This window comes from Mustela nivalis (assembly GCF_964662115.1).
Source record: "Mustela nivalis genome assembly, chromosome: 9".
NCBI lineage: Eukaryota > Metazoa > Chordata > Mammalia > Carnivora > Mustelidae > Mustela > Mustela nivalis.
In genome coordinates this window covers 17,685,782-17,713,516 of record NC_139028.1, presented here as the reverse complement: position 1 = coordinate 17,713,516, position 27,735 = coordinate 17,685,782, and the positions used below count along the sequence as shown (strand labels likewise).

General features: G+C 48.6%; 2 long non-coding RNA genes across 2 annotated transcripts; one reads left to right on the top strand and one right to left on the bottom strand.

Annotated features, from left to right (window-relative positions):
- The first annotated feature begins 9,258 nt into the window (after positions 1-9,258).
- LOC309840495 lies at positions 9,259-17,816 on the top strand. The gene is made up of 3 exons (XR_014298632.1): positions 9,259-9,382; positions 9,725-9,787; positions 17,732-17,816. It is a non-coding gene; the product is annotated as an uncharacterized lncRNA (long non-coding RNA).
- A 602-nt stretch (positions 17,817-18,418) lies between these two features.
- Positions 18,419-22,101, bottom strand: LOC309840494. Its single transcript, XR_014298631.1, has 3 exons — positions 21,962-22,101; positions 20,307-20,711; positions 18,419-18,500 (listed from the first exon to the last, which is right to left on the bottom strand). It is a non-coding gene; the product is annotated as an uncharacterized lncRNA (long non-coding RNA).
- Between the last annotated feature and the right edge of the window lie 5,634 nt (positions 22,102-27,735).

Below are 27,735 nucleotides of genomic sequence, written 5' to 3'. Positions count from 1 at the left end.
AATCATGTGAAATACTTAGTCAAAATTTATCCAGCCCTGTGAAAACATTTTCCTGTTGATTCTTCTTCATCTACTACCTGTTTTTCCTCTTTCTTTCCTCCTCTTCTCTTGGGTTTTCGGTAGGAATCCTGGGCCGGTTCCTTGCCGAATACTCACTCGGAAGGAGGGGAGTTTTCCCCTTACCAGCTCTTGGCCGTTGGCAATCACAGAGTTTTAAGTTTTACATCTCAGGGAGGGCGTCTCACCTCCCGGAAATGTATTTTGCGAGTTCTTTCTGTAAGGAACAGAAATGAGCTCTGCTGCTGGGAGCCCTGGCTCCCCTTTTCCAACCGGATCTTCATTTCTGGGGTGCCATTTCCACAGTCTGTCCTGCTTCATGAAGATGGAGTTTGTGTTCCTGCTTCTCGTTTGCTTCTTGCACTGAGGTGATTTCTGAGAGGAGCAGAAGGAAGTGCCAACTTTACGTTGCTCTAATGACACTGGGAGGTGGCCGTCCTAGCTGGTACTATGATCATCACAGCTGTGTTGTGGGGGGTGGGTCACAGTCGGGGGGTGGGGATTGCTGACTGGAGACAGGCCTGACTCGAATGGCTCCCAGGAGCCCTGCCAGATGTCAGGAGGGCCCTACTCTTCAGGCTTCCGGAGATGGGAGACCAGGTGAGGATGAGAACAGTCTTATAAGTGGGTCCTCAGCTCCTGACCACCACGCACCAGGGGAAGAGGCGAGGGGAGCTGGGGGAGCAGTTGCAGTTCTGCCTCCAAACGACCCAGAGTCCTCTCTGTTCACGGCAAGGACTCCACGACCTTCAGTGTGCTTCATGCAGGGCGGAGCAAGAGTGTTCATCTCGTGTTTACAGATGGCGCAACCAAGGGTAGAGGGGAAAGCAAATGAGCCCGCTGACTTCGAGCCATGAGCTCTTTCTCTTCTTGACCATTCTGCCTCACAAAACCATCCCAGAAGCCTTTGGTCTTAAGCACGAGCTCTTAGGAAGAAAACCAGCAGTGCCCGGAAGGTTCTCCACACCCTCAGCTTCTGGGTCTTGCCCTCTCTGCGTGTAGACGTCTCCCGCCAGCTCCTTCCCCGGCCCCTGCAGGGCTCAGCCCTCTCACGCATCCTTCAGAGACCAGCCCTCCTTGATCCTTCTCCATTCTCTCTTGCCCTCATCTAATTAACTTCACCTTGAGCTTCCTTTGGATCTCTTATTTAGCCCATTATTTTCAAAGATTCTGTTCTTGTTCCTTTGCTCTTACTCTTCCTTATGCTTCAAACTCCCTTTCCCTCTATTTTTCATTATGTGTTCCCTCATTTTGCTTAGGTCTCTGCTCAAAAGTTATCTGCTCAGGGAGGCTATCCCTGGCCACCCTGTATAAAATAACACCCCCAGTTACCCTCTGACCAATTTACTTGCATTCATAGCATGTTATTTTATAGATGTTTTTGTTTGTTAATTGTCTACCTTCCCCACTGGCATATAAGCTGTGTTCTCAGCAACCGGAAAAGTGATGGTACGTAAGATAGACACATGTAAATATTATAGGAAGGAAGGAAGGATTGCTATAATCACATATCACACTGAACTAGCACTTATATATATTTTATTTTTCTGTTTCTCCCTTTAAATTGTCCTGTCTTTGAGGAGAGTTCATTCTAGTGTCTTGGACAGGGGCTACCTCTGCATAATAAAGGCTCAACATGTATTTATTGAGTTGAATCAAACACAGCATCTCTGCCCCAAAGTAAATCTCAGAAGTTTATCTGCAGAGAGCTTGGGGGGTAAGCTAATATCCGCTCTGGGACCGTCTATCATCCACCCCATCTCCCCCTCAGGTGGTCTTTATTTGCAAAAGCATCAGTTGTGATATGGACATGTTTTTGTAAGCACTAGATGCCATTTGATGAGGGATCAGAGTGCGTCTAAGAAGGCTAGCTGAGGCCCTACCCCTCCCCCCGCCTCACCTCCCATGGGTGGAGGTAGGGGATGGCTCTACCCATCAGCCCATCCTGATGACTCCCTGCTCTCCTCACATACTTACCAGCGGAGTGAAGAAAGAGAAGCTTCCAGCAATGGTGAGAGCTCTGGGGGTTCACTGACAGGAGGAGGCCGCTGACGGAAGGGACTCACTGAGTCCAGAATGCCTTGTGTTTTCCACTCCTTAAGGGGGGTTGTTCAGTCGCTGTCCTCGTCCCTTCACTCAGACCCCGGTTTCCAGAGAAAAATCCGTGCTTGGTAGCCATCATCTGACAGCGAGTCTACACAGAGGATCCATCTGGTCATGTCCAGTTGAAATCCCCTCTAGGGTCATTCAGGCTCGAATAATTGATGCAGTGTTTACTTCCAGTGGGAAGAATACGACATCACTTAACACTCCAAGCGATTTGCCAAAAGAGGAAGAAGGGCCCTCGGGACTGGGGAGCCAGGTCCCATCCACAGTCCCCTGCGCTGTCCCCACACTAGAGCTGGGAACATAGGACATGCCCTCAAAAGTCATCTGGCCCTGAAGTCCCCATCCAGGGTGCCAGGACAGTGAATGTGTTACCAGTACTTGGAGTATGTGCTGCACCACCCTTGGGGACAAACCACCAAGTAATAAAAATTGCAAGTGGTTTATTGCATTTTAAAAAACCATAAACAGTAGCAGATCTGAAGTTACAGTTTATGACTCTGTTGCATTCTGAGAGTCTTCTTGGCTGAATGAGAAAGGGCCTTGTGCCATCTTGAATATCTCCAATTAAGAGCATCAGCACAGAGATCTCTGCAGAAAAAGGTCGAGAATCACTGCTCTGGTCTGAACTTCTTGTCGATGATGGATACACATGCTTGACACCTAGTTCAGGCTGCCTCTGCCTGAAAACTGCTGGGGGGCGTCGGCGGGGGTGGGGGGCGTCCTTCACACCCTCCCGCGGCAGCTTCCTCAGACAGCTCTCATCCCAATAGAACGGTCTCTGGTTTCCACCCATTGCTCTGATTTTTCCCACCTAGAGAGAGGGGTTCTCTCCCACAGGCTTCCAGAGGCTGTGCCCATAACTCCTGGATACCTTCACTATTTGAAATACCAATTCTTGCCTCGTTATCGTTGGGCTATCAAAACCCACCTGCCCAAATGTGAGAAGTGAATTGGGAATTATCTTCCCAAGGGCAGTCCTTAACCAATGAGTGGCAGATGTATGGGCTCCTTGTCACCAAGCAGGGGACAAGTAATTCTGAGGCGTGTGTATTGCACTGTTTTCCAGATTTATCCTGCAGGATCCTGTTCGAGTCACCTATGGGGAAGCTGATTTATTAACATGCCATTTATTGGCTCCTTTTCTCCTTCATACCACTCCTCTCTGTATTTCTTGTACTTTTCATTAAACTGTTTACACTTGAACCCTTGGTTTGGAGGCTGCTTCTGGGGGAACCCAAACCAATAAACCTCACTGTGAAAGTACGAGACCTTTCTGGAAGAAGATCATATTCAAACAAACAAATGGAAAGATGCAACATATTCTTGAATGTGAAGGCTCAGAAATTGCCCTTTCTCCCCAGTTAATCTTTATGTTCGGTGCAGTTTTAATCAGACTCCCAGTAGACTATTTCAGAGATTTGAGAAAATGATTCCAGAAGTCACATGATAGATTCAAGGGCACAAACAACTAAAATAATTCTGAGAAAAAAGAACAAAGAAAGGAGGCTCATCTGCCCATGTATCAAGACAAAGTCAAAGCTATAGAAATAACAGCAGCATAGGGCTGCACAGAGCATGGGGAAGATGGTAGCCAGAGTTAGGGATGAAGGTTTGGGGCGGGTGGCATCACCAGTCAGAGAGGAAGTGTGAAACCTTGACATGGGGGGTGGGCACCTGGCTGTTGCCCATTTCTAGAGGCAGGAACAACAGAAATAGGTTTGAATTTCAGCAGAAGTGATGCAGTCTAGGTGTTTTTAGGTACAAGGTCAAGCATGAGGTGCAACCCAGGTACACAGTGTCATTTCTCATTGCAGAATTTCTCATTAAGAGAAAGCCCGGGCTTGCCCAGCTCTCTGTGTCCCATGATATGTTTCTTGGTTTGATGAACGTATAGCCCTGGTTTTTTCCAGTCAGTTGAGCCCCCCATGAGTGACCTATTACCACGGTGTGAGGGCTTTGACAGGACAGCGCCCACTTCAGGCTTCTGTGGTCTCGCGAAGAGAGCCCTGCACACTTTTCTGGACGGTGATATGTCATTAGCTCTGGGAAAGTGGCAAGTGGAGTGGACAACAAGAAACAGATGCTCTTTTTCCTGGCCAGTGTGGAGAGAGCTATCTGCTCTCTGTCACCAGGATCTTGCCACACCCACTCCTTGACCCTAGACCCAGACATAGAAAGACACCCACCTCCCACGCACAGGGGTCTCTGCTAAGAGACACACAGTGCTGTGCAGGCATGGGAACACACTCAGGCTCCCTGGTCCAAACATAATCCTGTCAGACTTGCTGAGGGACATCGGGAAAGATCTGGCTTCTCCTAGCTAAGTGCCCCAGCAGGGGCTTTTCATGGTGCCAGGAGCTGGTATGGGTGTGGGAGACATGATGCCCTTAACCCCTCCCCCAAGCAACACACACACACACACACACAATATGCACATGCTCCGTGATATGGGGAATTTTGTATTTCAACTTTTGTATTTATCTTGGGCAGCCCAAGATATTTAGTTAAACATTATCTTGGGTGTCTCTGTGAGGGTAGGTTTGCAGGAGATGAACATTTAGATCAGTGGATTTTGAATAAAGCAGATTACCCTGCTTTACCAGCCAGTCAAAGGGTCAAACAGAACAAAAAGCCCAGTCTCTGACGAGCAAGAGAGAATTCTCTAGTAGACTGTCTTTGGGCTTCACCTACAATATCAGCTCTCCCTGGTTCTGCAGCGGGAGGCTTTCAGAACTGAACTGCAGTGTCAGCTCTGTGGGCTCCCCAGCCTGCTGGACCACCCTGCGGATCTTGGACTTGCTAGTTTCCACAGTCATGCACGCCATTCCTTATAATAAATCTTTTTAGATATACACACCATTCTATTAGTTTCTTTTCTCTGCAGTGCGTACACACACACACACACACACACACACACACACACACACACACACAATTTGCCCCTCAGGTTGTGGTCCAGAATGGGATTTGACAGCATTACTATTTCTCCTTCCCTTCTCTCTCTCTCTCTCTCTTTCTCTCCTGCTTCCATTCCTCTGCCTCACACCTATCTACACAGTTCTTATGGAGCCTAAGAATGGATAGGGGGAGAGGTGGATCCAGCATCCCAAGAGCAGAAGGGGATCCTCGGGCTGACCCTAAGAGACCATGTGGGGGGTCTTGGTGCCCATTCCATACCTGGAGTTCCTTCCCCCTTACCCAGACCTTCTGGAATGTTCCTGGAGGGTACTGCTGAATTACCTCTGCTGCTTGGGTGACAACAGGGCCTTCACAAGCTCTGATCCTCTCCTGTACTCTCCCTCCTTCCCTTCTCTCTTCTGCTCCCCATATGCCTAAGCAATGTAATCACTGCTGTTCTCAGATCCTGGGGAACGGACCTTTGGTTTCAGTGAGAGCAGGGAGCTATTTAAGAGAGGAACCCAGACTGGGGGTTGGAGACCAGATCCTGCAACTTATTTCACCACTCCCTAGTCCGATGGCCTTGTAGCTGTCACCAAATAGTGTCCTTTTCCTAGCCCGTGAGAGGGGGAGAGTACATAGATGGTCTTCAAGGGCAGGCTTTGGGGGAGCCTCTGCCCCTTTCCAGCTGGGGTGTAGAGGAGAGAACGCTGGGTGTGCCCTTCACTTGGGGGTGCACAATGAACATTTGCTGAACATTCTTGAATGACAGAATCACAGAAGACTAGATCAGAGACCCAGTGGTGTGACCTGTGATACATCACTAGCTTTCTCTAGACCTCAATTTCAGCAGAAATAAGTGTCTCAAAAAATGACCACCCTGGGAGGCCATACCTGTGAAAAGGACCGTTGCCTCTCAGGTGGTCTAAATGCCTACTTCAGATGTCATCCTACAAGAACTTACACATTCAAGGCTGGCTTTTCTTAAGGATTTCCTGACATGGCCTGAGTGTCAGGCATTGTACTAGACTCACGGCTCCCACTTTCCATCAGCTCAGCAGTTCTGGGTGGGGCACCTTGTGACCACTGTGTTCTGGAGCGGGTAAGGAGAGACTCAGATGGTGAAGTGACCCTCCCAAAGTCACAGAGCTGGAAAATGACTGAGTTGAGATCCAAACATTCATTCATTCACTCTTTCATTCATTCAGGATTCCTCCAGGCCCTGTGCTCAGCACTGGACACATGATGGTGAGTCAGGGTGATGGTAGCTTAGATCTCTGAGTGTGTCATGCCCCCCTTCCAACACATGGTCTCCAGGGTGCTATTGTCCCAACACTAGGTCTTAGGACAGCTCTGGTTCTAGGTCCCATGATGGCTCTTGGGCTGGTACAGCTGCCCTCTACCTTAGGTCAGGCTGGGGAACAAAGTGAGCCTGTGGTCCCTGCAATATGCTTCCCTCCATGGGTCTTCCCCCTTCAAACGTTTGCCTAGCTGCCAGGCAGGCCAACTCCAGAAGCCCCGTGGTGCGGGATCCTGGCACCAACCGTCTAACTAGAGGCCAGGCCAGGCAGGTTGGAGGAGGAAAGATCGAAGGCCCCAAGACGAGGGGGGAGGCCGTCAGGGGTGCTGGGTACCATGAAGAGAGACGGAGCAGACCTGACCTCGTGACTCCCCTTCTCCATCCTTTCAGTGGCTCTCGTTGCTGGAAAGGTAAAGAACCAGCCGCTAAAGTGACTTAACAAGGAATTCCAGAGAGCTCCCGGTCGTCTGTCACCCCCAAGTTAGGATAGGAGCTCATGCTTTGGGCAAGTCTATCCTTGCAGATTTTATCTGAAGTCTCTGATTATGAATCTGTCTCCAATAGTCACCAGTCTCTGCCCCCGCCTCCCCTCCCAGAGCACAGACCTCCAGGCCTTAGGGGCCTTGCACACAGTTGGTATGTAAGTATTTGTTGAATGAATGAGTGAATATAAAGCTGAGTGAACATTCCTCAGGGGGCTGCGTGTGAGATGTGCTGGCTGGGCCCAGAGTAGCACTCACCTCACTTTTCAGATGTCTGGCTCGGGTGCACAGCTCCCAGCCCACTTTCAGGAGTTCATAATTAATGCGGCACCCTCAGTAATAAGCATGCACCTTGTAGGCTCCAATCTTTCTCATTAGGGCCTGAGGCAGATTGCTGGTTTTCTCTTCCTGGTGCTAATGAATGAGTAATGCTGCCCAGCAGATGGCCTCGTGCTGGGCTGGGGGGAAGGCACGCCCCTTCTTCTAGGGTCTGGGCCTGGAGGCCAATGCACAGCCCCCACATCGAATGGATGTAGACCCAGTGTTGGTGACTTTCAGTGGAAGGTGGTCCAGGTGGTACCCCAGCCCTAAAGGGTTTTATGATAAAACCTCAATCTTCAACCTAACATTCAAGGCTCTCTCAGGTTTGATCTTGGCTGGCATGCTGGGTTGGACATTTTGTGCTCTAAACCGTGCAGTGCATTCTTCCTTCTGCAGGAGTTCATTCATGCAGTTCCCCTTTATAGACTCCTCTTCCTTGTATGCTGCTCTGAGGCTCATTGTGAAAAAGCCTATAAAAGGGACACCTCCTCCAGGAAGGCTTCCCTGACCACCTTCCATGCAGAATTCCCATGTCCTCCTTTTATACTCTAAGTAGATTGTCTTCTAGCCCCAGCTCTTTTGCTCTCCCTACCTCTGTCTCAGATTCCTTATCTTTAAAGGAAAGAAATATGCCTTCAGAGATTTTTCATGCAATTTCAATGACCTTCCTTCATTGAACATTGACAAACATTTATTCTCTCTTTGGTTCAAAACACACAGGACTAAGTGCAGAGGACAAAAAATGAATAAAACTCAGCTTCACTGTCAAGGAGTTTGTAGTTCAGTAGAAAATCACCCAAATTATAATACTAACAATAGTTTCACGTTTGTGTTTTCCACAGCACGTGGTTAAATGCTTTACATATAGAAAAATATAAAGGGGGTTATAATGCCAAGTAATAAAGTGCTTTACAATGAGGCAAAGTTGCAAATAAATCAAAGACGTTTTTGCTGTCACTCCTCATCTTTTTTTTTTTTTTTTTATTCTTTTTTTTTTTTTTTTAACTTTTTATTTTTTATATACATATATTTTTATCCCCAGGGGTACAGGTCTGTGAATCACCAGGTTTACACACTTCACAGCACTCACCAAAGCACATACCCTCCCCAATGTCCATAATCCCACCCCCTTCTCCCAAACCCCCTCCCCCCAGCAACCCTCAGTTTGTTTTGTGAGATTAAGAGTCACTTATGTTTAGTCTCCCTCCCAATCCCATTTTGTTTCATTTTTTCTTCTTCTACCCACTTAAGCCTCCATGTTGCATCACCACTTGGTGATGCACTCCTCATCTTTTGACATCTGTCTGTCCCAGCTCTCCGCATCGGCTGCGAGCTCCATGAATCAGAATGGGAGTCATCCTGCTTTGTGACTGCCATCGCACCCTCCCTCAGCAAAGCAGGTCTCAACCCATGACCAATGGCTGAAGGGTTCATCTCTTCCCAGGACCAGGAGGACCAGAGGAAGTGCTGCCAGGTCAGAGGTAGACACGCTGCATGCCCAGGGTCTTACAGAGGTCACCTTGTGCAGCCCCTGCGGCAGGCCAGGCCTAGTGGGGCAGGAGTTGGTACCCTCCTACTCCCCCACCAAAGGACTTCAGAGGACCCTTTGCTTTTCCTGATAGGTTCTGAGCTCTGACTCTTGTTCTCTGAATATTCTCTTGGGTAACGTTCTGTCCTAAACATCCTTCGATTATTGTGGTTAGTGGCCCGTGGGCAAGGCTGAGCAGAGACCAGCACAGTGGCCTTCACGCCCCTCCCGGTCAGCGGCACCTGCTTCCCACCCCCACACAATGGGCATCCAAGGCTTTCAGCCACTCCCGTCCACCTGAAACTCATGCACCCGACGCTGTGGGAAAGGACTGAGTGTCAGGAAACCTGGACGGGGTCTTGATTCTGGGGCTGCCCAACCTCTGGGCTCTGGTTCTGCCTCTGGAAGTATGAAGAGCATCTCCTGTCCTTCCCCACTGACAGGACCATTAGGGGATGATTAGGGAATCAAACAAGATGACATCATAATGGGACTTTCCACCTGGATCATGGGAAACCTAGTAGACAGGTCATTGTTACTGCAAAACCTTTAGGTCTTGAGTTTAAAGTGATTTTATTAAATCTAATGATGGAAGTTCAGACCATGGGAAGGAGAGAAATCTGGGGACCCCAGGACTACCTAGGCCCCATCAAATGACACAGACGAGTAGGCACATGTCTTTGACAGGTCTGTCTACCTCCCCTGTCCCTCAGGGTCAGTGCTGCAGGAGTGGGGAAGGGGAAGCACAAACCTGTGTTGTGCTGGGCCAGAGAGAAGCAGGTGGGGAGGTCGCCGCTGTGTCTGGCTGGGGGCAGCATGTTCCTTGGAGCGCAGCCAACCTCTGGGTCACATCACAAAAGGTCACAGCACCTGCATAGAGAATTTTCCAGTTATTAACAAGGCCACAGAGGCAGTGCGTCGGTAAAGTTCAGCCTCTAATCCCCAATTAAGGCACTAGGTCTTAGCTGCGTCCGGCATCTGCTCGCCAATGGTTATGGTAATTGTTTTTTGCTCTCTCTCTCTTTCCAGTACAATTTCCAGTGGAAGGGGATCCTTCCTTCAGGTTCCCGACAAGCGAAACCTCTCTCCAAGGTGATGTTTCAGAGCATGGGTAGGGAAACTTCTGGGTTCACCCAGCTTTCAGTTCTCCCCACTTACCTGACCCCCTGGCCCCTCTTCTGATCCCTTTGGGGTCCCCACCCTGTGTCCCTTATGAACTTGGGCCATTTATTTAGAACCTGCTCTAGACAGGAACTTTGTAAATGCGATCATTTAATTTTCTAAACAAACTTTGGAGGCAGAATGGCTCCCCATCCCCCTTCATCAGAGGGGCAGCCAGGGGTCTTAGGAGGCCTGACGTGCTCCAGCGCCACCAATGGAAAAGGGCAGAGCAGACCGTTGCAGAGTCTGTGTGATCCCAGTCCTTCACCATGCCAGGCTGTGATGTGGTCCCTGCAGTGACCTGGGCTTGGGCAAGAAAGGGTGACCAGATGGCTGTCAAGCAGCTCATTACCATGATGACTGCTGAACTTTGGGGGCCAGTGACCCAGCGCTCAGTAGATGCTGGGTTTCAGGTTTCACACGAAAGGAGTGTATTTGGGTACCATGTGGGCACATTACTAACCACCACCTTTAGCATCGCAACAGTCCTGCTAGGTAAATAGACTTGCTCCCATTCCACGTATGAACAAACTCAGACCTAAAGAGGTTATGTTTATTTGTAGAGTGAAACACATGAAATTTCTGCTTCTGTAGGTGTAATATGGAAGAGTATCATGAACTTCCTATGGCTTTAATTAGAAAGCAGTCAGAATTTAAAGCCTGGTGCTTCTGAATTGCCAAATTCCTGCCTTCCCTTATGTAGAGTATAGCCTTTCTTTTGTAGTTTTCAAAGGATAGGACAAAACAGAAGGGAACCGGTTCTGGGCAGAACAGAATATGAACCCTTCTTTCTCCCTCAACTTCGGAAGGCCCTTTTCCTACTATAAGGAGCACTGGCCTGGTGAGACTTTCTTGAACAGGTGCCATGTCTAAGCGCTGCTAGGCAAAAAGCACGTTGGCTAGAATTGGGGCTTGGAACAACCACAACCACACAGACAAATAACTAAGTAGAAATGCATAGGTAATGCCAGAGTAGATAGAGTTTCTCGCACAGCATTGCTTTTGAGATGGGGCAGACTGGAGACAGGGACCCCCGAGAACTAAAAGGGAATGGGGTGGGGTCTCAACACATCTCTACCCCAGGCTCCGTAGAGTGCACACCTCTCATCGGGGCTCAGCCCCTGGTTGTAGACATGTCATTGGGATTTAGTTTGATTTCCAGAAATGGATGATGGTTGGGTCATCCTCATAACACCACAAAAGTATATACATTATTCACCAGCCACGAGAAAAATCAGCTTAGGTGTGGCCCGCCAACGCTCGCCCGCGAGGAAGGAAGACCACCGACACAGGATTCTTCTCTATCACGCTTTATTGAAGTGCACTTGGTTGAGGTTTGTAGGGTGATGGAAGCAGGAAGCGCCTGGGTAGAGCCAGGGCTGCACATATATACAAGCTAGCTGGGGCGTGTCTCATTCTGGGGTACGTGGCTCACTATGGTAGGTCAGCCTTGTTGCTGGGCAGAATAAGCTTAAGGCCACGCGTCCAACCACTTGTTTACGAGGCTCTCCGGCGCCATCTTGTAATGGCGGCAACGGGTTGCCACATCTCCCCCTTTTTCTTTTATTTTGCAGTCATGGCTAAAATCAGAGGAGTGTCCCCTAGTAAACATGTCCTCCTTTGCCTAGGGACGGGAGAGAAACGGAGGTACCCGTATGCAGACACTCATGACTTTCAGGGTGGCTCACCCTGTGCACTCCTAGGTGCAAACCACCCGCGGAAAATGCAAGGTTGTCTCTATTCGGGTGCAATGGGCTACTCAAAGCCCTCCGAGTGCAAGAGCACAACCTATGTTTCATTTAACATGCTGAGCCAAGCTTGGGGAGATGTTCCAGCCCCTATAGCGGCAAAGGCACGCGCTATGGCCACCTTCTCTCTTCTGCGAGCCCTCATTACCCTCAGAATTAAGAACAACGCCACCAGTAGTCCTGCAAACATTAGCATGCCCATGACTCCTACTCCAGCCCATTCCTTAATATAGGAGAAGGTGTAAACCAGCCAGTCCGTGAACTCCCCAAGGGAGACCATCTCCGCTCGGGTAGAGTTCAAGGAAAGGATTCGCAGGCTCAGGTTAGCCTGCAGTTGATCGAATTCTGCACTCCAATTTCCTTTCAAATAATTGGACAGGACTTTTAAGTCATTCCATGAAGCATAATACGGGGTTACACACAGGTGTTCTTTACGCCATACACAACCCATAGCCACAACATCAAACATTTTTGTTATACTTTCTTCTACCAAATCTATCCTCTTATTAACAAGTAATATACCAGAGGCTAAATGTCTGTTAAAGGCTTCTTGCTGCACTAGGACCTCTGAGGTCTTAGACACTATGTTATTTATAGTATTTACCGTCTGAACTTGGTTGGCCATGGCCACTCCAGCTGTAACTGCTGCAGCGGCTGATACTGCAATTGCTGTGACGATGGCGGCCGTAATGCCAAAATCCCTCTTTTCCCTCATTAGAGCTAGGACAGGGAAGTCCTTTTTCTCTAATATGAAACAGGAACTACTGTTCTCGAGAGTGGTAAAGCACAAGGTGCCTTGAAGGTTGAAATTTGTAGCGTTATAACGCTGTACCTTATTATTGATTTGTTTACAGGGTAAATCAAAAACACATTCTGGAACATACAGATGGGGTAATATTTTTGTCGCGTTTGTGACTGGCATGGGGATGGGCCATGTTCTTGAAACGGCCCAAAAGGTAGCTCCCTCAACTCTGGTCAGGCAGATCATCAGCACTATCAGCATCTCCAGGGTTGGAGTCCATGTCTGCTTCTTTGGTGTTGTCATCGGTTCTTTCATCCAACTTTCGCGTCAGTCGTGATGGCACCCACACCGGATCCGAGCGGTCCTGTGGAAAAACACAAACAGCTCCCCTGGATCTCCTAATCACGGGATCCGGTCCATACCATTTGTTATCCAGGATATCTTTCCACATTACACGTTCCTTTATGGCCTCAGCCTCTTCTGCGTGTCTATCTGCCGCACTTTTGCCATTGGCATCCAGAATTAAAAAATTGATAGTAAAGATTGCTAGGGATAGGCGATCTCGAGGGGTCATAACCGCCTCTATTCCCCCTTTTTGTTTTTGTATTAGTTCTTTAAGCGTGCGGTTAGCGCGCTCAAACCCAATCCCTTTCTATCATTTTTCAAGCTAGGACTGACTAGCTCTGATTCTCCCTGCAAGTATTTACCTAGGCCTTTGCCTGGCATATAGCCTTGTTTCATCATCAAATCTTTGCTCTGTTTGGAATACGTTCCCTCATTAGTCAGAATTAGATTTAATTGACTCTGGACATCTCTTCCCCAGAGATTGATGGGAAGGTCCAGTACGAACGGCTGAAAAGTCCCTTTGTTCCCTTCCATCCTCCAATGTAGAGTTTTTGCACTAATCTCAGGTGTGTTTTGATAGCCTAGCCCCTGTAATGTTTGAGAGGCCTTTTGCAGCGGCCAATTCCTTGGCCAGAATCGTTGGCTCATGACGCTTCGGTCGGCCCCCGTATCTATTAGACCGGTGAAGGCCTTTCCTTCTATCTCCAAACTACACATGGGGCGACCTGTTAGCTCCAAAGATAAGTAGGCCATATTGACTCCAGAGGATCCAAAGCCCTTATCTCCTCTGACCTTATTTTGGGCGGGGAAACGGTCATGCAAGGATGAGAGAACTACCAGCTGGGCTATTCTGTCCCCAGGGGCAATGGAGACAATGCCAAAAGGTGAGTGACACATAACCCTAATTGTACCCTGATAGTCTGGGTCAATGATCCCGGGGAGGACCAATAAGCCCCTCATGGTGCTGGATGATCGGCCTAAAACCAGCCCAGCCGAGCCTACAGGAAGAGGTCCTGACATGTCAGTAGGAACCGCTTGTATACCCATACGAGGGGTTAAAACCAGTCCGGCGGTGGCGCAGAGGTCCAGCCCCGCGGAGCCTGTCGTGGCTCGTCGGGTGCTCTCGGCGGCTGAAGGATCCCCTCCTGAAACGCCCCATATATTTTCGGGCCCTGAGGGCGTGGGCCCCTCTGCATGTTTTTTGACTCCGGGACATATGGGTTATTTATAGGTTGTCCATTAATGTCTTTTGTGGATCTACACTCATTGGCCCAATGTTTCCCCTTCTTGCATCTTGGGCATGTCCCTGGCTGCTTGGTATTTGGTCCCTTTGCCCTGAAGCCTTCCTTGTTAGGACAGTTTCTCTTTACGTGTCCCGGCTGTCCGCAAATGAAGCAGCCATCACGTCTCCCGTGCTTAGTAGCCGCTATCATAGCTCTGGCCAGTCCTTCATTGGTGAGTGGTCCTCCTATCTCTCTGCAGGCCTTTAGCCACGCATCTAAACCTTTTCCTTTCCATGGTGTGATTGCTCGCTGGCAATCCTTAGTGCATTGCTCATAAACAAGCTGTTGCACTAGAGGCATGGCCTCCTGAGCGTCTCCAAAAATTTTTCCAGCTGCCTCTATCATTCTAGCCACAAAATCTGAAAAAGGCTCATTCGGTCCTTGGATTATCTTAGTCAGGTTTCCTGATACCTCTCCCCGTTTAGGTATCATCCTCCATGCTCTTTTAAATATTTCTACGATCTGCTGATAAACAGGCACCGGGAAGGCCGTCTGGTTATCAGCCCACTGTCCCTGCCCCAGTAGCATATCAGCAGTCCAGGGTGCTGTGTTTGGTGTACGAGCATTCACTCGCGCCTGATTATGCGCGGCTTCTGTAACCACTGCTCTATAGTCTAGATACTGTCCTGTGTTTAGGCACGCTCGAGCTATCTCCCACCAATCATTTGGTGTCAGGGCTGCGGTGGTGATCCTATCCAGTAAAATTAACGTATACTGTGCATTGGGCCCCCAAGTACGGGCGGCCTCTACTAAGTCCTTCAACTGTTTGTAGGGTATGGGCTCATGATATCTTTGCTGGTTTTGGTTTTCAAAGACAGGGAACGCGACAGCGTCCAGCGGGGTGAACTCGGCAAGGCATCTGAGCGTTTTTCGAGAGAGCCTATGGGCCCCTCCGTTCTGCTTGCCTGGATAAGGCGGAGGCGGAGCTCTTGCCGGAGGCGGCAGTCCGTATCGCTCCTCCTCATATCTAGCCGCCTCTTCCTCTAACTCCTCCTCCTCGTCCTCCGTTAGTGAGTCATCTCCCGAGTCCCTCTCTTGCTTTACACTGAGAGCGGCGAATTCCTCATAGAACTCATCTAAACTCGGGTAGATGGGTGCACTGGGAGCGGTTGCCTGATGTTTTTTGTGCTTACTTTTATCATCTGTTTCCTTTTGTTTTTCACTTCCTCTTTTATATCCCTTTTCTGACTTCTTCATTTGTTTTTTGTTTCCCCCTTCCTTTATACTACTTGATTCCGAAAGGCTGTCCTGATGTTCCGCTAAAGCACGCCTGCCCTTTTTCAGATGCTCTACGTGTTTTCCGTCCCGTAAGCACGCATGTATAACTCTCCATAAGGGTAGGGTGCCTGATTTAAGCTGCTGATTGGCCTTGGCTGCATCCAGATCTCTTCCTAACTTTTCCCAGCAGGGAAGGTTTAAGTCCCCCGACACGGCAAACCACGGGGCACACTCATCTATGTCTTTAAGAACGGATTTGACTGTCCTCTCTGAGATCCTTAACCCCCTCTCTTTTAATAGTGCCTGTATGGGGCTCACGAAGTCTGGATATTTGCACTCACGTATCCAAAAGCAAAAAAGCAAGGCTACAACTGCAAGGACAATTATAGCTATAGCAGCTACCCAAGGCTCAAGTGTCCAAAATAACATACCGGGGAATACTTACCGGCGCCGACCACTTCGCATGTAGAGTTCTGAATCCTTTCTAGGCTCCCCGCGGTGTCCGCCGAACTATCCCGGGTTTCGGCACCAGCTGTGGCCCGCCAACGCTCGCCCGCGAGGAAGGAAGACCACCGACACAGGATTCTTCTCTATCACGCTTTATTGAAGTGCACTTGGTTGAGGTTTGTAGGGTGATGGAAGCAGGAAGCGCCTGGGTAGAGCCAGGGCTGCACATATATACAAGCTAGCTGGGGCGTGTCTCATTCTGGGGTACGTGGCTCACTATGGTAGGTCAGCCTTGTTGCTGGGCAGAATAAGCTTAAGGCCACGCGTCCAACCACTTGTTTACGAGGCTCTCCGGCGCCATCTTGTAATGGCGGCAACGGGTTGCCACACTTAGGAGGCAAAGAATGTGTTTCTATTCTAACCCTTCATCAGAGTGTCATAGAATAAGTTATGTTAGAGCCTCTCAGAAGTCAGAGATTTTCCCCCATTATGCCCTCCATTATGGGTAAAGTAACTGAGACCAAGTCCTTATCTTGCTCAAGACCATGCAATCACTGAAGACACTGGGACCAGGTCCCCAGTGTCTGACAGCACGCCTGACTCACTGGAGATGCTCAGAAATGTTGGCAAAAACATGGACAAAAATGTGGACAAAGGAGTGAAAACTTCCCCTGGCCTTCCCACGGCCATTCCCCCCAGCCCTGGTGGCTTCTTCATGAGCACACACTGCCTTGCTTCTGATCAGATTTCATGTTGTTAATGGGGCAAGGCCACTGCAATTTCAGGTTTGTGGTCTGACCAACTCGAGGGGCTGTGGTAGGCTTCTTTCCTCTTTGGGACAGTGCTGAGATCTGTGTCCTTTGAATTCTGCCCTGGGTCAGTCCTGCCCATCTTCTCTGTCTTGATCACTGCCTGATGAAGGATACTAGAGATAATTAGCTGGTTGGAGTGTATGCTGTCACTGTGTCCAACTGTAGGGTGGCTTTGTTGGCCCCCATACCCCAGACAAGGCTAAGTAAGAACCCCCTATCCTCCCCCAATCCATGCTTTCATAGAATTCTTTCACCCTAAGCCACAATAGTGGAGTTACCCGAAATATTTTTCTCTTTATGAGCTCCATCGTCTCCCCGTTACCCAACACAGTCCTTGGCATTCAGGGAATGTTTGTTGAATGAATAAAGGAAGGGGTGATGAAGGAATGGATGAACGTGGGGCTTCCTACCCAAGACTGAACTGCAGAATAATGCAGGAATGTTTTGCAAAACACAGGAGCCCAGGCCCAGCAGCCCCTCCACTCTCCATGTGCCTCCATCCCCATTCCTCACTGACTCAGACTCAGTTCTCCTGCCTATCATCTGCGCCGGTGTTCTTCGCAGCAGCTCTCCGGGTGATTCCTAGGTGCAGCTCTGGTTTAGAAAAAACGAGTGAGTAACCGAATCAGTGAAAACGTGCACACAAGACATCTGAGCTAATAGGAAGAGTGTTAGTTGGGACCAAGAAACTGAAGCAGCAGAGACAGAGGAGCGTTCTCTATGGTTTAGGAAATTGGTGGGTATCGTCTTCTGCTAGGCTTGTCTTCTTTCACTTGAGTGGCAAAATAAACAGCACTTGCTGGGGAAGCAGGAGGCAGCACTTTCCTCCTTCCTGTACCTCCTCTCCTCCTTCTGGAGAAGCCAACAGCTGCGAGGGAACAGGAGTCTGGACTTTTCAGCTTCCAATTCGCAGGTGGCTACAGTTGCTGCCTTATTGTTAGCACACGTATTAGATTGGAAATTGAGGTCATGGTAAGGAAGGGGAAATGAGAAGGGCGGTGGAGGAATGAGCCGATTGGAATTCAGCCATCAATCCCCCGTGCTCAGTTCCACTCAGCAGGACCCTGGAGCCTGAGGAGACCTTGAAAGTATTTAACCTGTGGTCCCTGGGGACTTGGGGGAGTGACAGAGAAAATCAGGGATGACAGAGGAAAGAGACTAAGTGAGCCCCAGGGAAGGTGGAAGACGGCGGGAAGTCACCTCTTTTGTCTTGTCTGCTGCTCTGGAAGGAGTCCCAGCACGCACTCTGTAGGCACACGCGGCCTCTCCTTGACCCGCAGAGCCAGCTGGGGACATGGAGTGATGCCGTCCCCGAGTCTGGGGAGTTGCAGACCGCCAACACTTGGGCTTACAACGATTTAGAAGAATCAGCAGAAACGGACAAGCATGCAAACAACAACAAAACTACCCGAGTGGACCTGAGGCCATCAGCACCCAGGGCTCCTCTCCGCAGCGATGGACATGTCCCGTCCTCGGAGGGTGAGCAGCCGGGGAACTGAAGTTTACGTTTTGTTTCCTGTGAATGAACTGAAATGAAAATAGCCACCATGGCGAGCGGCTCCTTTATGGGAGGGCACAGGTCTGTGCAGTGAGGTCCCCGGCGGGGGGTGGAACACGGTGGGCACAGACGATGTGGGCACAGATGTCAAGTCGTTGTTGTGTGGGGAGCAGCACTTTATAAAACACTTTCCCTTGCAGTGAGAGCTAGGTTCTCGGAGCTTCTTGGGCTGGGCTGGGGCGGGGTGGGGGGGAGCGCTAAAACAGTCCTTGTTTTCGGGGCCCCTCCAGCACCGCGAGGGGACGCTACCACCGAAGAATCCTGCTACACTCAAAGGAGAACCGGTTCTGTTCCTGCATTGCCACGGCTCCCAAAACCCTTTCCAGATGGGCGATTCTAAAGGAACAGTCTCTCCTGCCGGGCAGAGGACAAGCTGGGACCGGAACCCAGGGCTGCCCGGCCTCTGAGCCCCTGACACTCAGCCCTGGGAAGCCACTCACACTGGCAGTCCAGACTTCCTGGGTCAGATTCCGTTCCTCACTTGCTAAGAGCTGTCAAAAACAAACAAACAAACAAACAAACAAACAAACAAAACCACTTAGTTTCTCTGAGCCTTATCTGTAAAATAAGGGGGTCCAAAGTCCCTGAGATGCCCAAGGGTTTTTTGTTTTTTTTTTCTGGCTCAAAAACACTTATTTTAAGGCATTGAAAATCCATCCCCCTCCCCCACTAGACACCAGATGAGGTCAAACGTGCTGCGGAATGGCTTCTCTTTCAGCCCTAATTCGCCCGTTTTATTTATTAGTATTATCATCACTATTAGAGCGGCTTCTGCTCTGGGCTGCTCAGGCTGGGTCACCTGCAGGAAAACCAGTGAGCAGGGGGCCGGAAGTTCCCACAGTCTGGCCCTGAAACCAATAGGGTCCCCATAGCAAGAAGCACTTGGTGTCACCTCTCTGCCCTTCTGCTGCCACACTTTATTATTCTCCCCTCTTCTCTCGTCCCGCCCCCCCCACCCGCCTCACTTCTTCTTTCTAGTCTTCGTCCTCTCTCCCCTCCCTCGTCCTGCCCGGGTCTCCACCCCACCACCCTCTCTGCCTTCTCTTACTCCAGTCCCGGAGCCCTGGCTGACCCACGTTTGTGTGTTCCCCAGCCTCGGCTTGAGCTACCCTGGGCAGGTGGGGGGAGCAGGTGCTGTCCAGAAAGGCCAGAAGCATGAGCTGTGGTGGTCTTCAGGTGGGTTTCCTTCTCCATGGGCAAGAATGGAGCTAGCTCCATGAAAGCTGCTCTGGTTACTCACAAAAAAATTAAAAAAGGAAAGGAAAAACCTTCCAGCCCATGATGGACTGAGCGTTTGTGTCCTCCCTGAATGTCCTTGTGGGGGAGCTCTGTCACCCAAGGAGATGGTAGGCCTGGGGCTTTGGGAGGTGGTTAGATGAGCTGAGGTCATAGGGTGGGGCCCTCGTGAATGGGTTCAGTGCCTTTAGAAGCATCGCGGAGAACTTGCTTCCCCTCTCTCTCTGCCACGCGAGGACACGAGGAGAAATCAGCAGGCTGCGACCCAGAAGGGAGCTCTCGCCAGAACCGGACCAGACCAACACCATCTTGGGCCTGTAGCCTCCAGAATGGTTCTCTCTATTGTTGAGAAGCCATCCTCTAGGGCTGGGAATTAAAGTGAGGGAGGTTATCCCCTGTCCTCCAGCTCAGAGAGGGGGTCCTGCTCCCCAAACTCAGGGAGCCTCACCTTACAGACAGAGGCAGGCAAAGGAAGGATACAGATGTGGGAGGCAGACTGCAACTTCACCAGGGAAGCCCCGAAGTTGCCCGCCTGCGATTCTAGGCTTCACGGTCTGGCTGCCTCACTGTCCGGATGACCTCAATAGGGCGGCTGCCCCTGGGCCTGGAGACCTATGAGCCTGCATTTCACCTGGGCCTCTATTCTTGCCAACCCCCTCCATACTGGATGGTGAGAGGAAAGCTCTAGCTTACAGAGACCATGTCCTCGCCGAGTTTTGGGGATGGCCTGCGAGCTGGGCTCAGTCATGCCTGCTTGTCATCCAGCCCCTGCCACCCTCCCTCTATGAGGAATAGGAACGCTGCTCCACAGAGATAAGACCTGGGACTCTGCTGGCCTTTGGAGCAAAGGCTCCCTTTTCAAGTCCTATTCCACTCTGACAGGAGGAGATGAGAAGCAGGGGAGGGGAAGCTGACCTAGAAGGTGTTTCTCCAAGTCTGCAGGGCCTGTATGGAGGGTGAAACCAACCCTCAGTGTGGGTTCCTGGCCTGTGCCAGCACTTACTAGCCTTGTATTCCTGCCAACCCTCATTGTTTTCATCTGTAAAATGGGAATGGAATACCTCCTTCGCTGGGGGGCTTATGAGGGTTGAAAGGATAACGGTGGTGCTTTCTTCTTAGACACTGGGCAGGGGTCTTGTCGGCCCAAAGGCTGGAGAATGGGCTCGATGAGCTCTTGAGGTTACTGTCTTGCTTGGGAATCTCCGACTCTAGACACTGAAGTGAGTCCGGAGAGGACAGTGCAATTGGCCAAGGTAGGTGAGGCTTAACAGCTCATTACTGGCGCAGCTCACAAAGCGACAGGGCCCTCGAGCAATTCTGAGACAGCCAAGGAAGGTGCCAGTAATGGGCATCTCTTTAGCATCCGGAGCAAGAAGCTTCTCGGGCATCACGCATCAATTTTCCAGCAGGCGCCCGCTGATTTGGTTTTCACGGTGGTGTGGTGTGGAACGGCTGACGCTGATGCACTGGGAGGAGGAGAACAAAGGGAGCGTTGTCACATTTGAGTAATGTCGACACTCAGCCAGGAACAAAGGCGCTTATTATGCAATAGACATGATGGGAAGGGCCAACCCGGGGCAGCAGCCTTGAATCGCACAGCCACGAAGCAACGACCTCGCCAAGGGAGAGAAAACCAGACTAAGCTCAGCCTGCAGCCTTAGGTAACGGGAGGGAAGTGGCTATGTCGACAGAGGTTGGCCAGCCTTCGAGAAGAGGATTGTGTTCAAAGACCACCCAGCAGGCAAACAGACCTGACGATGACAGGCGACCTGAGGAGCAGACCTGAAGGCCATAGGCGACGGGACACAGGGCTGTCAAAGAAAGGTGGGCGAGAAGCCAGCAATAGGGTGTTCAAGAAGCCAGTTGAGATCAAGACCGAGGCCAATGGGGAAGCCAAGGGAGTCAGAGCCCCCATACTCCGATTCTGCAGCCAAAGCCATCTGTCTCCTCCTCTGTCATCTTGCAGTGTTAGTAGGATTGAAACGTGCTGGGGGACTATGGGACAAGGCAGAGGCTGGCTCATGATAAGGGCAGAGTTGTGATGAATCCACTGAGATCTGGACATTGTCATGGAGGACAGGAAGGACCTGTCCATCCATGGGTCCACCATCCAGTGTGAGGCACTTTATTTGAAGAAGGGTGACTTCTGGTGTTCTGCTTCTATCAAGGAAGGAGTTTAGCGGGGCAGTAGAATTACCATTGAGATTGGCACAGCATGGCAGGAAGTCGGGGAGGGGTGCCCAGTGGTTTCCAGGCACAGGAGGCTTGCTTTCTGTCTGGGAGGCTTAGGAGTAGGTCGTCTTGTAGGTCAAGGAAGACCCAGAACGTCTGTCACAGCCTCAGGTTCTCCAGGGTTCTGGTCCACCCCTGCGTTTCCTGCTGCCTCACCCCTCTGACCAGACTGCCTGTAGGGTAGCGGCACACCACGCAGAAGCCTTGCAACTTCTTGGAGCAGAACACACTCACCTAAACACCCCCGGCACTGACCGGTGTGCACACGAGGCTCAGCACCTGCTGACTTTCATAAATAACATTTTGACTAACGTGATTTTGCCTCCTTCTTCTTTCTGCTTTTGTATGAAATAAGCCAGCCGTCTTTCTCCCGTCTGTCTGTCTGTCTCTCTCTCACTTACACACACACACACACACACACACACACACACACACACAAACACACACACACGCTGCAATTGGAACCGAGCCCGGGACCACATACCTAACTTGGTCCCCAAATCTGACGTCTTCATGGGCAGCGTGCACACACGAGCTGTTGGCGTGAGTGTTCAAGACCGGTCAATACCAGGCCTCTGGTGCGGGGTGTTCCTCCCATGGCTTTCTGCCATCCGAGCTGGGCTGCATTCCTCAGCTGCCTGCTGGCAGGATAAAAGAGACAGAAGGAAGTTCTGGGCGGCGGAGCAGAGAGCAAGGTGGGCAGAAGCAGGATTCTCCCTCCTTCCGTCTCCAGAAGAGACTAGGGGAACACTGCAGGCATTCGACAGTGGTCCCCGTGGCTGGGCACCTGCTGTTGAGTGGCCGGGTGCACAGGATCCTAAGGACAGGATCACGCCTGAGCATCTGGGGCACGTGTTTTATATACACCATGGCATCAACTCCTCTCACCAAACCAGGACGTAGATATCATTCTGATTTTACAAAAGACAAAACGGGACAAGGTGTCTCCTCAGTCTCTCCGGCAACAGGACGGCCAGAATTGTCAGACTCAGACTATTCTGGTTCTAGAATCTTCCGACTTGTTTACCCATCCCCTGTTCCTTGTTCCACTGCCCTCTCCCCAAGACCTGGACTTTCAGTGAACAAATCCCAGCTTCTTCACCAGACCTGAAGCCCAACTCAGTGTCCACCGCTACTGTGCTCAGCTGGCAGGAGGAGCCCATTTTGTCCCCTCAGTTTAGCCTCCTGGGCTGACTGTCTGTGCTCCTTTGCTTCAACCACCTGACCTCAGGGGAAGCAGTCTCAGCCTGGCCTGGGGCCTCTCCTCCTCCTAAACAGCTGGGGGGTGCAGGAACATGTCTGGAGGGCAAGAGGCTCCGGAGAGGGGTGACTTCTTTCATTTAAAAAAACATGTCTTTATTATAAAAGCAAAAATACTCTTTACAATACAGGTTGTGTCGAAACATAGTATAGAGCAGAGGCTAAGGGTGGGGAAAGCAAGATAGCTTTACCTCATTCAAATAACGGCAGCATACTATTCCACAGACAGCCCCCCGGGCCTCGCCCCCCTGCCGTGTCAGCCTTTCCCCTGCTGAGGGGGAGGTTTTGGTCACTAAAAACAATAGTGAAGCAAGCACATACTTAGATGCTGGTATTTTTATTCTTACAAGAGAGTCTCCAAGGTAGAACTTCCAAGCCAACGTGCAGGGATGTGGGTTGTGGAGGTATGTGCGTGTGTCTGTGTCTGTGTGCACATGCGCATGGACATGCTGTTACTGTGGCAATCGCTGTATCTGACACTCTTTGATCTGCTCTGTGGGGTTTCCTAGTCATGGGACTCCTAGGAATGGTACTACCATTTGTAAGAAAATTGACTGTTCTTGCTTCTAAGGGAACATTTTTGTAATGTGCTCCTTTTCCTTCTCACATTTAAAAATTTCAAACCTATGACTAAGTTGAAAGGATTTTACAGTGAACATCCGAGTGCTTCGCACCTGGAGTTTTCCTCTCATTAACTTTTTACTGTATTTGTTTTATTATATTCCTATCTCTGTCCAAACCTTTACCCATCCACCAGTCTCACTGCATTCATTCCCCAGGGTCGCTGCACCCAGCGTCACACACTGGCTGGCTTGAACAGAGAGGAACTCATTGTCTCACAGTGCTGAAGTCTGGGGATCTAAAATCAATGTCTTGGCCATGATGCTTTCTCCGAGGGAAGAATCTGTTCCAGACCTCTCTCCTTAGCTTATAGATGGCCGTCTCCTCTCTGGGTCTCTTCATGTCATCTTCCCTCAATGTCTGTTTCTGTGTCCAAATTTCCTTTTTTTTTTTTTTTTTTTTTTAAGGATATTGGGTATATTGGAGCAGGCCCCCACCCCCTTTTTAAAAAGATTTATTTATTTGAGAGAGAGTGCAGAGGGGGCGGGGGGAGGGAGTAAGAGTCCCAAGCAGGATATTCAGGATATTATCTCTTATATCATTCTAAATATTTTTCCTATATTATTTTATTTTCATTTTTCTTATCATTTGTCATAAACCAAAATGAAAAAGTTTGTATAGACAGCCTATCTTTTTCTGTGTCTCTATATGACTATTTTGTTTTTAGTATTTTCTTTTAAAGATTCGGTGCTCTTATAAATCTTCCTCACCAATATTTTACATTTTTTGTCCCTTTTGGGAATGGGACTTTTATTTCCACTTCTGATTTTGTTGAGTACAAAGAAAAGACATGGATTGTTTTTGTATTGGTCTTGTATCTAGTCTTCATACCAAGTTATCAATTATATATGTTTGTTTTTTAAAAAATGAATTCCTTGGGCCTTTTAGCTATAAAAGCACTGCAATTGCAAATGTTTTTATGTGGGTTATTTAATTTAGGGGACATTAGCTAATTCTTCCAAATAATATTTAATAATCTTGATGACAGCCCTGTCTTGTTCCTGAGTTTAGTGGAAAGAGCTCAGAATTTCACTGTTTAATATGAAGTTCACTATTGTGTTAGATATTATCATGTAGAAAATAATACATAAAATATGTGACATATATGTAAATAATGAAAATTAATAATGAGTACCTCTGAACCCACCACGTACTTAAAAACTACCAGTTTTGTTTGCTCCTCTAGCTAGCCTAGCTCCTCCTACCCCAGCTCCAGGAAGATAACTGCTGATTTGCTGTTGTTTTCGGGAAAATACTCATCTACCATCAATGATTTTTTTTTTATTCCTATTACACTTAGCATTTTAATTAAGAATAATGTGAATATTTATCAGTTGTTTTCTTCAGACTCTGTTGTTATAATGTCTTGGCTTTTCTCTTCTGATTAGTGGCAGCTATACATTAATAGATTTCTTTTTTTTTTTTAAAGATTTTATTTACTTGATAGAGAGATCACAAGCAGGCAGAGAGGCAGACAGAGAGAGAGGGGGCAAGCAGGCTCCCCAATCAGCAGAGAGCCCGATGCAGGGCTCGATCCCAGGATCCTGAGATCATGACCTGAGCCAAAGGCAGCGGCTTAACCCACTGAGCCACCCAGGCGCCCCCATTAATAGATTTCTTGATGTCGAACCTATATATGACTATTTCTGGAAGAGTCCCTACTTGGTTGTGATGTACCGAGTCTTCTCATACCACTGAGAGGTTTTGGTTGTTATTATCACGTTTATAATGTTTATATCTTTTTCCATAGGTGAAATTAGTCCAATATTTTAATGTCATGTTTTGGTATTAAGTTCAACTAAGCTTATTTGTCTTAAAATAAGTTATAAACTTTCCATTTTTTCAATGGTTTGGAATATTTAAAATAACATGGAATTGATCAGTGTTTTAAAGGTTAGATAGAACTTGCCTAGAAACACATCTGAATCTAGAATTGCTTTTAATGTTACATCTTTAGTTGTCGTTCCAATTTCTTATACAGTTATTGTCTGTTCAGATTTCTTTTCTCTCTTTGAGCCAGTTTTGGATATTATATAAGACTAAAAAAAAAAAAATCCTCTGTTTCCTTTAACTTTCAGCTATGTTCCACATAATATTCATTTTTTATATGTATTGCATATCTGTAGTTACTTATATCCTTTTTACCTGTGTTTCATACACTGCTTTTTCTGGTTTGTCTTCAGTGAATGATGCAGAGATTGTCTTATTTTACAACCCATTTTTTTACTGTTTATTCATCCAGAATCTTACCGTTTTCCATTTCATTAATTTACTTGCTAGTAAATTAATTGGTATTGTTATTAATTTTTTCTAGACTGTTTTGGTTTATTTTGTTATCATATCCTCTATTTTTTTAAGTTGAATACTTACCTAATTTATTTCCAATTTCATTAATAGTAAAAAAAAGAAATTTCTGTAAGTAGATTCAGCTGGATACATTTTGATATATAATATTTTTTCTATTATTTCCTAGTTATAATTTAAATGTAGTCATTATTTAAGAGATGTGTATCTTACTTTCAGTTAGTTGTTATATTGTTAGGGTTTTATTTTTCAAAGGAGAGTGAGTATTGTTTATTGTTGATTTTCAGATTTTTAAAGATTATGGTCAGAGAATATGACTTATTACAAGTCTTATGTTTTGTAATCAAGCTTTGCTTTGTCCCAAATACATGAGGAATTTTTGCAAATGTTCTGCTGATGTAATCTATATGGAAGTATTGAATCAAGTCTGTTGCTTGTTTTACTCATCATTTTCTAGATATTCTGCACCACCACAGGAAAACATCCTGGTGGAGAGTCCTGAGCTGCCCTCCCACCACCTGATGAGCTGCCGTCAACCGGGGAGAAGGCTCAGCCCCAGAGACCAGGATCAAAACCCCCAGCAGCAGGGAGACCCTGAAGATCAGCACCTGGAGAAGCAGTGGGGAGAGGGGTTCACCTCCCAGGGCCAGGAAAGGCATCCCAGCGAGGTCTGGGGCCAGTAAAAGAGCTCAATTAAGAAATGGATATGGTTTCATCAGCAGGATGGACAGTGAGGAAGACGTCCTAGTCCACACGTTGCTCCAGCTAGAAGAATCCCAGTGATGCCTCCATGGTGCAGGGGATGGAGAGAGCACGGTGTTTGATGCTGTTGAGGAGAACGTGCAGAGCCAAAGCTCGCTGGCCCCGGTGGGCTCCAGGACAAGGCAGTCAATACCCAGCAGACCCTAATCATTGTAGCAGCCTCCACAGGAGAGGATCTCATGCCGGATTACAGTAGGATTGCCAGAATTATGGGTGGGAGCAGGGACAGAAGGAGGGATAGGGAATGTTCCCGAGGTGGGAGCCCACAGTGCCAGCCCCACTGCAGACTCTGTTCCCACCTGCCGCACGTGGACACCTTGTGGGCTCAGACCGGGGTGGTCCAGCCTGCCTGTGCAGGGAGAGGGAATGGAAGGACTGACTGCCAAGGGCAGGAAGGACTGACTGCCAAGGGCAGGGAAGACCAGCGACACAACAGTGGCCTTAGAGGCCACCATTCCGCAGGACCCGTGGCCAAGACAGAGAGGATGGTAGTGAAGAAGGGCAGGAAAACCGAGGAGAGCAGGCCCAAGGTCAGCAGACAGCTCAGCATCCACACCCCTGCAGAAAACCCTAAACCACAGAATGGCAAGGAGACAAAAGCAGCTCATTTACCAGCTGAGAATCCATCTGCTCCCTTCCAAGGCTGAGCGGGGTGGGCTGAGTCATTGTCCGCCTCCCATGGCTACCATTGTCGGGTGTAGTCAAACAGGAAGAAGTGAATATGAAATTTCAGCCATAAGCAATGAACAAAAAGACTGGAGGCAAAGACCTTAGTGCTTGCTTTTTCCCTGTTGGCCAGATCACTAGAACTATCTGCAATCTCTGTGCAGCTTGGAGTTTTAATTATTTTTCTCTGAAGGCATCTCTTTTTGGTGACAGCATATGTGTTTTGTCATCTTTCTTTTAAGCCTGGTTTTTCTCAATACATCTTTAAAGGTTTTAACATCATTTCACATCTGGTTAAGATGAAGAAAGAGCATTTTTCATTTTAATAAAAGTTCCTAACTTGATTTTTTCAAAAAAGTCAACAAACCGCAAACACCTGATACTAAAGGTCTTAAATAATAATTTATTCTTATTTCATTTTTCCACATAGTACATGATAAGATTTATCAAACACTGATTTTAAGGAAGGACAGTTTTGTTGCTGAAGCAGAAAAACTTTTCTTATCTTGGATGCCGTTATAGAAATGACATTAAGTAGCAGGACAAGTAGCCATCAGCAATGACTTCTCCCAGGGGAACTATCTGGATCCCACTAGCTCTCTCGCCCGGAGGCAATCACCCGCAGACACCCACTTAAACCCACAG